Consider the following 14,403-nt stretch of genomic DNA (forward strand, 5'->3'; position numbering starts at 1 on the left):
TTCTTTGTGAGAAATTGGGTTGTTGGTTGAGAGGGGTATTAGCCCTGCTCAACTAATAGACACAGTTCTTGTCAGGGTGAACCACAAAAGTCACTAAATCAATATTTGCTTAACCCTGTGATATTTTGGCACAAAGGCAGCCTGGCTTAACTTAGAGGTAATGTGTAAAGCATTTATGCAACACACAAACAACAATAAAATTAAACGCAACCAAAGAAAAATCCCACACTCATTTAGAAAACAGCGTATATTTAATATTTTTTCACACTAACACAACACAAATCCAAATCATAGAATGAGAGTTCTGTATTTTTAAAGTTTAAGGTAAAAACTAGTGCTTACAAAATCAAAGCGCCAACTGCGGACATCTAGTCACGCTAGACCAGGTCAAAGTCACAACATATTGCCAACTGCAATGGAGTGTAAGCCAACAAAAAGTGGATTGGGACCAGTCAGCACTTACCTTTAGACTTAAAAGAAATTTCAGTAAAAATGTTCTGAGAAGTTAAAGTTCAGCAAGGCAAGGCTGCAGACTGTGTCCGAGGAAGAGGTGTTGTCATCAGGGAGCCACTGGCCGAAGTTACATTGAAGATTTCTACATTCATACTTAGTCTCAAAACTCTCCAGTGGGATGAAGCTGGAGGCTATAGCCGATGACAGTTCCACGTGGCCAAATACCCCTTTGATGAACAATGGCTGAATAGGATTTTCTGCTGAGGAGAAGATCGATTTTGAAACAACAGCTGAAGCCCTGCAGGCCTAAAACCAGGGGCAGGCAAACCATATAGAAGTTGCAGAGGTTACAGGAGACAAAATACATCTGTTCTACAATTATACAATAGAAAAACAGTCTCACATATAAAGAATTCAAATACACTGAAATTATTGTTTCAAAATTATTTGTCAAAAATTAAATCACAATAACATATGCAGCCAATGTGTGTACAACATATTACACTAAACAGTCACATATAAACAATATACAATGTAAACATAAACAAAAACAATGGCTGGGTTTTTTTTAAATTGATTAAATGGTCCAAACAAGATGGAAACTATCGCAACCAGTGCTTTTTCCTAAATTTTCCAATAATGCATGAATAACATGCATTGCTGTATCACTAATTAACATGCCTTCTTTGTAATAGTAAGTTATCATTCTTGCAGGAATCATCAACTGTAGCTCAGTGTCAGACCTGACATCTTGGGTGTGGCATTTCCCAAACATTTTGCCATTTTTCCCTGATTTTTGCTGAACTTATTTCTGTTTGAGGTCCAGGGAGAACCTGGCTTGGCAGTTCGGGCTGGATGTCTTTTTGCTTTTATTACGCTAAGTGGGAAACGTATGCCCAGACGTAGGTCCTGTGCTCACTGCACCACTGGATACAAGCTAGATTGGCTGATGAGAGTGATACCCTGAAACGTGTCCCAGGATGCTTGTTTCCGATCAAGGGAGAACCTGGCTTGGCAATTCAGGCTGGACTGTTCCCATGGAGAGCACTGTCAAGACTGATCTGTATATGGCTTGGTCCAAACTGGGGTGCATGGGGGGCAAAAAAAACAATGGATTTAACCCAGATCCTTGTGACTGGGGGTAAATGTTTTCATTGTTCAGCATTCTGTCCATCATCTGTTCTTTTTTAACTTCTTTTTGAGGGCATTCGGACTTTGTGCACTTTACCTCTGCTAACGAGTGTTAAGGTGCTTGTGCTCTCTCTTTAAAACTAAAATTGACCTACACCTAATTGGCACATTTAATTTACTTGTAAATCTCTTCTAAAATGGTATTACCTGTACCCATGGCCTGTACACTAAATGCTATTAGTGGGTAGCAGCACTCAGCCTGTAGAGAAGTTTTAAACTGCCATTTCACCCTGGCTTAGTCCTTAAACCTTCATTTTTAATACTTATAAGTCACCCATATTGTAACCACTACTAGGGCAGGGTGCAGGGTATTTAAAAAGTAAGACATTTGTGTTTAAGTTTTACATGACCAGGCAGTCAGAAACTCCTCGAGTTGTTCTTCAGAGTCCATATCTATCTCCAATAGACTAACACTAGTTTACATTATTACATTTAATAAGTGTTAACTTCCAATTGATAGCGATATGATGTTTAGAATCAAATGAATCGTAATTTAAAACTGTCTTTAGTGGTAAAGACAGATTTTAAGTTACAATTTAAAAATGGCATTTTTAGAAAGTTAGCATTTTCCTGTCCAAACCAACTGTGCCTTTTGCCAGGGTCCTGGGACACATGTCTGTAAATGGCTCTGCTATTGGAAATTTCTGTTTTGCTCCCACGCAGTGAGATAAAGCAAACCAGAACACTCCTTGACTTGCAAAAGATTCAGAAGAAAGACTGCCCTGCTGGCAGAAAGACTGCCCTGCTGCTGGAAGGACTGCCTTGCTGTCTGAAGAAGGAAGTCTGGATCTGCTTGCTTTGATCCAAGGCTAGAAAGAGTCATTCCAAGGGTCAATTGGCTGACCTCCTGTGTGAGCTACTGAGACACAACAAGCTTCCTGAGGCCTCTCTGTAACTGCCCAGCTGACCAGAACCAACTGGACCTGCCTGTACCTGCTTAGCCCTGCTGCTGGTCTCTGATGGGTAGAGTCCTGATCCTGAAGAGTTGTTCCCCCAGGTCCTGGACCCTTACTTGGCATTAGTGAGAGCTCCTCCTGAAGGAAATGGTGAATATTTTGAAGTTTGGGCTTTTCATGGCTGTGAACAGGCTTGTTTACACCAAAACTCTTCTGCCCACAATGGCTACCAACCTGAAGCTCCAGTGAGGCCTGCCCTTTGTACGTTCAGTGACCATCCATGAAGATCAACCAGTGTGAAGTTCCAGCATCAACCAGCTCTTCACGCTACAGCGATGACCGCCTGCAACACTCACGCTGCTTTTTGAGCCAAAAACCTCCTCTTTACAGCCCCCTCCACCATGAACCGAACTTTACACGCTGCACTGGGAAGGTAACTCTTTAGCTGAACTAAGCTATTCCCTGGATCCCACCTGTGCTCTATCATGGGTTGCCTGAACTTGTGGCTTTCCCCTGGTCTAGTACTACCAGATACCTGTAAGTAGAGTTTTCTGCTTTCTGGCACTATCTTCACTAAAAAATTTAAATTCATTATCTACGGTTCTCATGATTTGTATTTTTGTCATTCTGATAGCCTGCTGGACAAACATCTTTTATCCAGTGATTTAATAACACCCTTTTCCAATATAAGAGGTCAGGGGCGAACTAGATAGTAATTGATCTATCATTTTGAGACAGATCTGTAAATTTTCGTTCCAGTCAATATAAAATAGGCTGTTCTTAACCTTTTTACTGCGGGCGTCGGCCACTGGCCGACGCCCACACTCCCTCCCTGGTGCGGGTCACGACCAGTGGCCGACACCAGGGAGGGGGTTAAAAATCCTCAGTTGCAATGCACCGGAGGATTTTTATTTTATTTTTTTACCCCGTCGGAGACGCGGAAGAACTTCTGCGTCTCCATTCCGCCCCCCTCCCGCCCCCTTGCGACGTCAGCGCGCCGCGAGGCACGCTGACGTTACAGTTTTTCCCCACCGGAGAAGAAGAGAAGCAGGTAAGCGTTCTCTTTTTCTCCGGTGGGGAAAAAAAGGCCAAAACGGCCTCCCCAGATGCCAGGGAGGCATCAATGGAAAGGGGAGGCTCTCCCCTTTCCATCGATGCCTCGCTGGCACCGTTTCCTGGCCATGGATCGCAGCGCGGCTGTGATCCATGGCCAGGAAACGCCCCTAGGCACCAGGGATCTTCTTTGGGGGGGTCGGCCCCCTTGTAAAAGGGCGGCCCCCCACCCCCCGGGGGCAATATTTATTTAATACCACTGTTTTGGGGGGCGATCGCGCCCCCCACAATTTAAAATGTTTGTAAAAAAAGTAAAAAAATAAAAACAAAATGGCGGGGTCGGCCCTTAGAACACGGGCCGACCCCAGGGGCAAAATAAAAACGTGTAGTTTTGCCTGGGGGGGGCGATCGCCCCCCCCCAGGGTAAAAACGGGAGGAAAAAAAACAAATTGTTGGTGGTCAGCCCTTAGGGTGACCATCAGTGGGGCCCTTTTTTTTTTATACATGTGTGCTTTGCCAAGGGCAAGCACACATGTATGAAAAAAAAAAGTTTGTGACATGAGTGTCTTGTTTTCTCTCTCTCTCTCTCTCATATATATGTATATATATATATCTATATATGTATATATATAGATATATATAGATATATATATATATTTCTTTTTTCTTTTTTTTTCAGGTCAAGCATTGCAGCGCCCATGCGCTGCTTTTCTGACTTGTTGGTGTGTATCTGGGCTTCTAACAACGCCCACCTCACGCCCATCACTACCACTCGTTTGTGTGCTTGCCCTTCAAAAATCCTTTGATTACATTGGAAAATGGTTTACCTATGTCCCTCCTTGGAGAGGTTTTGTTACCGCCTTGGCCATCGCCCCTGGTACATGGCTAATTGCACTTTTGCTGTTACTGTTTAACTGCGAGCGAACTTCATTTCCTTTTGTGTATCTCTTCACCTGATGCTCATGGTGGCTGTGGCGCTGTGAATCGGCTCTCTTATGTGAAAGAGTTTAACTTTCAATTATCAATTTATGTGGCAAGTAAAGTTGGGTTAGGAGTTTATAACGCTAATAGCTCTAACTCGAGCAGATGCGAGACCCATTGCATTGTAGATGCTTGTTTTTCTTTTGTGTGTTGTTTTATAATGGTGAACAATTTCACCGCACTCCACGAGGACCGTGATCAAGACTCCTTGGTGAGTTGAAACACGTTTGTGCTTATTGACTGCAATAAAACACATGTTTATTTGTACCTCGTGGAGTGCAGTGAAATTTTTCGCCATTACATAATTTCTAGATTGGTCTTCTCTGTCACTGGGCACCGACAGTGGAGTGTGCCGCCCAGCAACCCTTCAACCACATGGTTTCTAAACATATATATATATATATATATATATATTATTATATATATATATATGCAACACAAATTGGTTAAAAGATTGTTGCGCAGTGCACTCCACTGCCGGTGCTCAGTGGTGGAGGAGAGCAACCTCGAAAATATTTTGTGATCAAGAATCTCACCGCACTCCACGAGGTTCAAATTGACATGTTTTATTGCAAGTATAAACAATGAAAGAAAAGAGGGACTCATTTACTGTGATCAAGACTCCTTGAGAGTCGAAACGCGTACGTGACTGTTGCTTGCAATAAAAGATGCCAATTTGAACCTCGTGGAGTGCGGTGAGATTCTTGTTCACACAATATATATATATATGCATGCATGCATGTCTTTTCTGTAGTGGCAGTTGCCATAAAGTAGCGCAGATGGTTTATTGTCCTGCTGCAAAGGAGATACATTTATATGTATTTAGCGGAGTGGATTAGTAAAGGCAAGCGTTACCTGCGCTTTAAAACAGATGTAATGCCAGGGGGACTATGGAGATATGAGTGGCACTTTTGCTGGGTAGTACTGAGGGAATTAGAAGAGGAGGTAATGGGAGGCAGAGCACCAAAAATGACTGTTGCACAGGGTGTGTGGTAAGGTGAAGTAATACATTCTTTTTTTGTTTTTTTTCAGTGTTTTCAGAGAATCTGCAGAATTGGAGAAGAAGCGAAGGTAAGGTGACAACATTTCCTATTGTACACAACAAACATACCCACAAGCAATTTTGTGACTATCTGCCTTCTACGTAGGCTAGTAATTTAGAGGTACAGTTTAGCCAGTTGCAGAGATGGCGTCTCGTTGGATGACTGCTGATCAAGCCCTAACTCGGGTTATGGAGGACAGTTCTGATGTAGGCTCAGAGACTGAGACAGCAGACACTGAGACAGCATCTGAGGGAGAGGACAATGGGGCAGATTCTGGGAGTGATTTTTCAGTCGGCGGAGTCCCATCCGACGACACCTCTTCCAGTGAGTCTGAAGGAGACAATGACGACATCCGTGCTGTCCCTTCCCAAGCACATTCTGGGCAGCGGGACCACATTGGGTTAGCCGAACCCAGAGAGCACGTGCTTGCTGCCGCAAGCACAGAGAGAGTGCTCTCTTGGCAGCCCCCCTGTTTGGTTCAGCCCCAAATTCCACCTTTTACTGGTGACGCTGCATGTAAAGTCGATACAGCTAACTTTTTGCCAATCGACTACATCTATCTATTTTTGGATGTTGACTTCCTTCAGAAAGTTGTGCAGCAAACAAATTTGCGTGCAGACCAATTTCTGAGGGAGCGCGGAGGCACTCTAGGGCCCTGTTCTAGGGCACGCCAGTGGACTCCCACTTCGCTGGCAGAGTTGAAGATATTTTGGGGCCTTACGCTCAAAATGGGGTTAGTGCAGAAACTCACCTTGCAGTCCTACTGGCCGACTCGCACGGTTTGGGTAACTCCCATCTTCGCACCATACTTGAGCAGAGATCGTTTTTGCTACTGCAGCACATGCTGCATTTCAATGACAATTCTGCTGCATTGCCCCGGGACCATCCAGATCATGACAGGTTGTTCAAAATTCGGCCTGTCGTGGAACATTTGTCTGTCAGGTTTCCAGAGATCTATACTACTGGAAAGAATATAGCAGTCGATGAGTCCTTGATCCTGTACAAAGGACGGCTGCTTTTCAGACAGTACATTGAGAGCAAAAGAGCTCGCTATGGCATAAAGCTGTACATGCTGTGTGAGAGATCTACTGGCTATGTGTACAGCTTGAGAGTGTATACAGGGAAGGATTCTACCCTAAACCCTGTAGGTTGCCCTCCTGCGTTAGGGGTCGCAGGTAAGATTGTATGGGAACTTGTCCAGCCACTTCTTCACAAAGGTTATAACCTTTATGTGGACAATTGCTATACAGGAGTAGAGCTGTTCAGTGAGCTCTACAAAGCTGGCACTGTGGCCTGCGGTACAGTTTGTTGTAACCGCAAAGGATTCCCGCGGGAGCTTGTTTGCAAGAAGCTCCAGAAATCCCAGAGTACTGCATTGCGTTTTAACGAACTGCTTGCAGTCAAGTTCCTAGATAGGCGTGATGTATACGTGCTCACTACAATGCATGATGAGAGCACATCTCCCATCACGGTTTGGGGTCAGATGGCCGAAGTCCACAAGCCCATCTGTATACTTGATTACAATAAGTACATGGGCGGAGTGGACAAGAAGGACCAGGTTCTTCAACCATACAATGCGTGTTGTAAAACTCGCACTTGGTACAAGAAACTGTTTACCCACCTGATTCAGATGGCAACATATAATGCGTATGTTGTTTACCGTCAGACAACCACAGGAAGACTCATGACTTTCCTTGACTTCCAGTTGTCTGTAATTGAAAGCCTCACTGCTGTTACAGAAGAAGCAGCAGCCTCCACCTCATATGTTTTGGAGGATGTGGCAAGGCTGCAGGAGCGACACTTTGTGATCGCATTCCTAAAACACCCAAAAAGGATCGTCCATGTCGTCGCTGTAAAGTGTGCTCGAAGCATGGAAAGCGGCAGGAGAGTCGGTATTACTGTCCCCAGTGTCCATCATAACCAGGCCTCTGTATCCCTACTTGCTTTACTTTGTATCATACTAAAGCAAATTTCTGGGAAATCGACTGAGGTTGAGCTGACGTTGGGTAATCCTTTCAGTGGCAGTGCATGGATACCGAACGTCCATTAGCCACTGCTTCGTTAGGCAAGGAGACACAGAATTTTACTTCATCATGGACTTCCTTTTGGCGTGGTCGGTGTTCTGTTCAATTAACATGCATTATATTCCCCCTACTGCATATACTAGTGGACAGAACATATGCCACATTGCCACGGAGTACCTTTTCTTCACCTGCATGTCTACCTTACTTTCAACAGTAGATATTCTCTCTCAGTTCGAGGAATCACTTTGTACGGCATACTTGGAAACCCCCAACTTGCTTCCACAAACTAGCATAGGTTCACTTGGCTATTATACAGGATTAGCCAGGACTCTGATGAGAACAGAGACATGGATGGGTAAGGAAAGCTTATGGTAGGAGTGCCTTCACAGGGTTATTGCACAGGTAGAAGGCAGATAGTAAAGGTAGTACAGATGTACATCATCTACACCTATGGATTCAAACCCATTGGTGCCATCCCAGCACTGAAGGAGAATGACTTGTATAGGTCAGTGTTTGACCTGCTTTTCATGTTCATCCTCCATCAGAACTTAGTAGATGTTCAGTTTGCTGTATAAGTGCATTATAATCACATCACTGCACATAATGTTGGCTGGGACATATGCTACGTTCTCATGGACTCCCCTATGTACCAAACACTACCCTTTATCATAGCCTATGACCTTCTCTTTAGGGAACATCATGAGAAATCCCCAGCATGTCTCCCTTAGTTTCAAAGGTAGATATGCTCACTCAGTTCGAGGAATCACTTTGTACGGCATACTCGGACACCCCCAACTTGCATCCACAAACTGGAAGGAGTTGGATTTAGCAGAGAGAGTGCGTTAAAGGCGCATGAAAAACATGTCTTCCTGAGCCTCAGGTGGCTGTCACAGGAGTCATTAGTAAAGGTTTGTTACGCATGCATTTGGTAATGTTAAGGAAGAAGGAGGCAGTTAGCCTATGACCTTCTCTTTAGGTAACATCATGAGAAACCCCTAGCATGTCTCCCTTAGTTTCAAAGGTAGATATGCTCACTCAGTTCGAGGAATCGCTTTGTACGGCATACTCGGACACCCCCAACTTGCATCCACAAACTGGAAGGAGTTGGATTTAGCACAGAGAGTGCGTTAAAGGAGCATGAAAAACATGTCTTCCTGAGCCTCAGGTGGCTGTCACAGGAGTCATTAGTAAAGGTTTGTTACGCATGCATTTGGTAATGTTAAGGAAGAAGGAGACAGTTACTTGACAGGTGGTAAAATGTAGTCAAACTTATTCCGTTCTGTGGCGTGTGAATGTGATGGGCCCTTGTCTGGCAGCGGTAAGTTAATGTGAGTGCAGTGATTGGTTGGATTGGGCCCGTGGCTGGCGATATGAAAGGGTTGTTTGTTGTGCGTGAATGGCGTGTGAATGGACCATAAAGAGGTTGGTGCCTGGACGCGGCTTTATGGCCCACCTTCAGAAGGCTTGGTTTCAATATTCAGATACTTTGATAAGTAATCATGCTTTGAAACCATAATTTCTGGAGGTGCTAAAACCAACCAGTGTGAGTGGTGGGTTAACTTTAACAAACTATTACCAGGGGAGTCCAAGGGTGCAGGACTTGCGTGGCTCTCACCAGTTTTCCTTCACCCAGAATCCCATTGAAATCACAAAATGTGCTTAAAAAAACAAATTTTCTTTGCATTCCAATGAGCAGAAGTCCAGGGATCTGCAGGGATCCTCAAAATTCCTACCACCCAGTGTTTCCCCACTTGTCCTAATAAAAACACAACCCCGCTTGTGTGCCTGCGCCTAGTGCCTGCTTCAGGAATGAATCACTCCAGGGTTAACAGTAGACCTCAAGCAAGGACTACCATTGACCCTTGTGTGATCCATTCCTGTTGCGGGCGCTAGGCCTACCCAAACAAGTGAGGTATCATTTTTATCAGGAGACTTGGGGGAACGCTGGGTGGAAGGAAATTTGTGGCTCCACTCAGATTCCAGAACTTTCTGTCACCGAAATGTGAGGAAAACGTGTTTTTTTAGCTAAATTTTGAGGTATGCAAAGGATTCTGGGTAACAGAACCTGGTCAGATCCCCACAAGTCACCCCATCTTGGATTCCCCTAGGTCTCTAGTTTTCAAAAATGTGCTGGTTTGGTAGGTTTCCCCAGGTGCCGGCTGAGCTAGAGGCCAAAATCCACAGGTAGGCACTGTTTTCTATAAAAAAATGAGATGTGTCCACGTTGTGTTTTGGGGCATTTCCTGTCGCGGGCGCTAGGCCTACCCACACAAGTGAGGTATCATTTTTATCGGGAGACTTGGGGGAACGCTGGGTGGAAGGACATTTGTGGCTCCTCTCAGATTCCAGAACTTTCTGTCACCGAAATGTGAGGAAAACGTGTTTTTTTAGCCACTTTTTGAGGTTTGCAAAGGATTTTGGGTAACAGAACCTGGTCAGAGCCCCACAAGTCACCCCATCATGGATTCCCCTAGGTCTCTAGTTTTCAAAAATGCACAAGTATGGTAGGTTTCAATAGGTGCCGGCGGAGCTAGAGGCCAAAATCTACAGGCAGGCACTTTGGAAAAAACAGCTGTGTTTTCTGTCAAAAAATAGGTTGTGTCCACGTTGTGTTTTGGGGCATTTCCTGTCATGGGCGCTAGGCCTACCCACACAAGTGAGGTATCATTTTTATCGGGAGACTTGGGGGAACGCTGGGTGGAAGGAAATTTGTGGCTCCTCTCAGATTCCAGAACTTTCTGTCACCGAAATGTGAGGAAAACTTGTTTTTTTAGCCACTTTTTGAGGTTTGCAAAGGATTCTGGGTAACAGATACTGGTCAGAGCCCCACAAGTCACCCCATCTTGGATTCCCCTAGGTCTCTAGTTTTCGAAAATGCACAGGTTTGGTAGGTTTCCCTAGGTGCCGGCTGAGCTAGAGGCCAAAATCTACAGACAGGCACTTTGGAAAAAACAGCTGTGTTTTCTGTCAAAAAATGGGATGTGTCCACGTTGTGTTTTGGGGCATTTCCTGTTGCGGGCGCTAGGCCTACCCACACAAGTGAGGTATCATTTTTATCGGGAGACTTGGGGGAACGCTGGGTGGTAGGAAATTTGTAGCTCCTCTCAGATTCCAGAACTTTCTGTCACCGAAATGTGAGGAAAACGTGTTTTTTTAGCCACTTTTTGAGGTTTGCAAAGGATTCTGGGTAACAGAACCTGGTCAGAGCCCCACAAGTCACCCCATCTTGGATTCCCCTAGGTCTCTAGTTTTTAAAAATGCACAGGTTTGGTAGGTTTCCCTAGGTGCCGACTGAGCTAGAGGCCAAAATGTACAGGCAGGCACTTTGCAAAAAACTGCTGTGTTTTCTGTCAAAAAACTGGGATGTGTCCACGTTGCGCATTGGGGCGTTTCCTGTCGCGGGCGCTAGGCCTATCCACACAAGTGAGGTATCATTTTTATCGGGAGACTTGGGGGAACGCTGGGTGGAAGGAAATTTGTGGCTCCTCTCAGATTCCAGAACTTTCTGTCACCGAAATGTGAGGAAAACTTGTTTTTTTAGCCACTTTTTGAGGTTTGCAAAGGATTCTGGGTAACAGAACCTGGTCAGAGCCCCACAAGTCACCCCATCTTGGATTCCCCTAGGTCTCTAGTTTTCGAAAATGCACAGGTTTGGTAGGTTTCCCGAGGTGCCGGCTGAGCTAGAGGCCAAAATCTACAGACAGGCACTTTGGAAAAAACAGCTGTGTTTTCTGTCAAAAAATGGGATGTGTCCACGTTGTGTTTTGGGGCATTTCCTGTTGCGGGCGCTAGGCCTACCCACACAAGTGAGGTATCATTTTTATCGGGAGACTTGGGGGAACGCTGGGTGGTAGGAAATTTGTAGCTCCTCTCAGATTCCAGAACTTTCTGTCACCGAAATGTGAGGAAAACGTGTTTTTTTAGCCACTTTTTGAGGTTTGGAAAGGATTCTGGGTAACAGAACCTGGTCAGAGCCCCACATGTCACCCCATCTTGGATTCCCCTAGGTCTCTAGTTTTTAAAAATGCACAGGTTTGGTAGGTTTCCCTAGGTGCCGACTGAGCTAGAGGCCAAAATGTACAGGCAGGCACTTTGCAAAAAACTGCTGTGTTTTCTGTCAAAAAATGGGATGTGTCCACGTTGCTCATTGGGGCGTTTCCTGTCGCGGGCGCTAGGCCTATCCACACAAGTGAGGTATCATTTTTATCGGGAGACTTGGGGGAACGCTGGGTGGAAGGAAATTTGTGGCTCCTCTCAGATTCCAGAACTTTCTGTCACCGAAATGTGAGGAAAACTTGTTTTTTTAGCCACTTTTTGAGGTTTGCAAAGGATTCTGGGTAACAGAACCTGGTCAGAGCCCCACAAGTCACCCCATCTTGGATTCCCCTAGGTCTCTAGTTTTCAAAAATGCACAGGTTTGGTAGGTTTCCCTAGGTGCTGGCTGAGCTAGAGGCCAAAATCTACAGGCAGGCACTTTGGAAAAAACAGCTATGTTTTCTGTCAAAAAATGGGATGTGTCCACGTTGTGTTTTGGGGCATTTCTTGTTGCGGGCGCTAGGCCTACCCACATAAGTGAGGTGTCATTTTTATCGGGAGACTTGGGGGAACGCTGGGTGGAAGGAAATTTGTGGCTCCTCTCAGATTCCAGAACTTTCTGTCACCGAAATGTGAGGAAAACTTGTTTTTTTAGCCACTTTTTGAGGTTTGCAAAGGATTCTGGGTAACAGAACCTGGCCAGAGCCCCACAAGTCACCCCATCTTGGATTCCCCTAGGTCTCTAGTTTTCAAAAATGCACAGGTTTGGTAGGTTTCCCAAGGTGCCGGCGGAGCTAGAGGCCAAAATCTACAGGCAGGCACTTTGGAAAAAACAGCTGTGTTTTCTGTCAAAAAATAGGTTGTGTCCACGTTGTGTTTTGGGGCATTTCCTGTCGCGGGCGCTAGGCCTACCCACACAAGTGAGGTATCATTTTTATCGGGAGACTTGGGGGAACGCTGTGTGGAAGGACATTTGTGGCTCCTCTCAGATTCCAGAACTTTCTGTCACCGAAATGTGAGGAAAACTTGTTTTTTTAGCCACTTTTTGAGGTTTGCAAAGGATTCTGGGTAACAGAACCTGGTCAGAGCCCCACAAGTCACCACATCTTGGATTCCCCTAGGTCTCTAGTTTTCGAAAATGCACAGGTTTGGTAGGTTTCCCTAGGTGCCGGCTGAGCTAGAGGCCAAAATCTACAGACAGGCACTTTGGAAAAAACAGCTGTGTTTTCTGTCAAAAAATGGGATGTGTCCACGTTGTGTTTTGGGGCATTTCCTGTCGCGGGCGCTAGGCCTACCCACACAAGTGAGGTATCATTTTTATCGGGAGACTTGGGGGAACGCTGGGTGGTAGGAAATTTGTAGCTCCTCTCAGATTCCAGAACTTTCTGTCACCGAAATGTGAGGAAAACGTGTTTTTTTAGCCACTTTTTGAGGTTTGCAAAGGATTCTGGGTAACAGAACCTGGTCAGAGACCCACAAGTCACCCCATCTTGGATTCCCCTAGGTCTCTAGTTTTTAAAAATGCACAGGTTTGGTAGGTTTCCCTAGGTGCCGACTGAGCTAGAGGCCAAAATGTACAGGCAGGCACTTTGCAAAAAACTGCTGTGTTTTCTGTCAAAAAATGGGATGTGTCCACGTTGCTCATTGGGGCGTTTCCTGTCGCGGGCGCTAGGCCTATCCACACAAGTGAGGTATCATTTTTATCGGGAGACTTGGGGGAACGCTGGGTGGAAGGAAATTTGTGGCTCCTCTCAGATTCCAGAACTTTCTGTCACCGAAATGTGAGGAAAACTTGTTTTTTTAGCCACTTTTTGAGGTTTGCAAAGGATTCTGGGTAACAGAACCTGGTCAGAGCCCCACAAGTCACCCCATCTTGGATTCCCCTAGGTCTCTAGTTTTCAAAAATGCACAGGTTTGGTAGGTTTTCCTAGGTGCTGGCTGAGCTAGAGGCCAAAATCTACAGGCAGGCACTTTGGAAAAAACAGCTATGTTTTCTGTCAAAAAATGGGATGTGTCCACGTTGTGTTTTGGGGCATTTCTTGTCGCGGGCGCTAGGCCTACCCACATAAGTGAGGTGTCATTTTTATCGGGAGACTTGGGGGAACGCTGGGTGGAAGGAAATTTGTGGCTCCTCTCAGATTCCAGAACTTTCTGTCACCGAAATGTGAGGAAAACTTGTTTTTTTAGCCACTTTTTGAGGTTTGCAAAGGATTCTGGGTAACAGAACCTGGCCAGAGCCCCACAAGTCACCCCATCTTGGATTCCCCTAGGTCTCTAGTTTTCAAAAATGCACAGGTTTGGTAGGTTTCCCAAGGTGCCGGCGGAGCTAGAGGCCAAAATCTACAGGCAGGCACTTTGGAAAAAACAGCTGTGTTTTCTGTCAAAAAATAGGTTGTGTCCACGTTGTGTTTTGGGGCATTTCCTGTCGCGGGCGCTAGGCCTACCCACACAAGTGAGGTATCATTTTTATCGGGAGACTTGGGGGAACGCTGTGTGGAAGGACATTTGTGGCTCCTCTCAGATTCCAGAACTTTCTGTCACCGAAATGTGAGGAAAACTTGTTTTTTTAGCCACTTTTTGAGGTTTGCAAAGGATTCTGGGTAACAGAACCTGGTCAGAGCCCCACAAGTCACCACATCTTGGATTCCCCTAGGTCTCTAGTTTTCGAAAATGCACAGGTTTGGTAGGTTTCCCTAGGTGCCGGCTGAGCTAGAGGCCAAAATCTAC

The sequence above is a fragment of the Pleurodeles waltl genome, chromosome 3_1 (assembly GCF_031143425.1).
Source record: "Pleurodeles waltl isolate 20211129_DDA chromosome 3_1, aPleWal1.hap1.20221129, whole genome shotgun sequence".
Taxonomy (NCBI): domain Eukaryota; kingdom Metazoa; phylum Chordata; class Amphibia; order Caudata; family Salamandridae; genus Pleurodeles; species Pleurodeles waltl.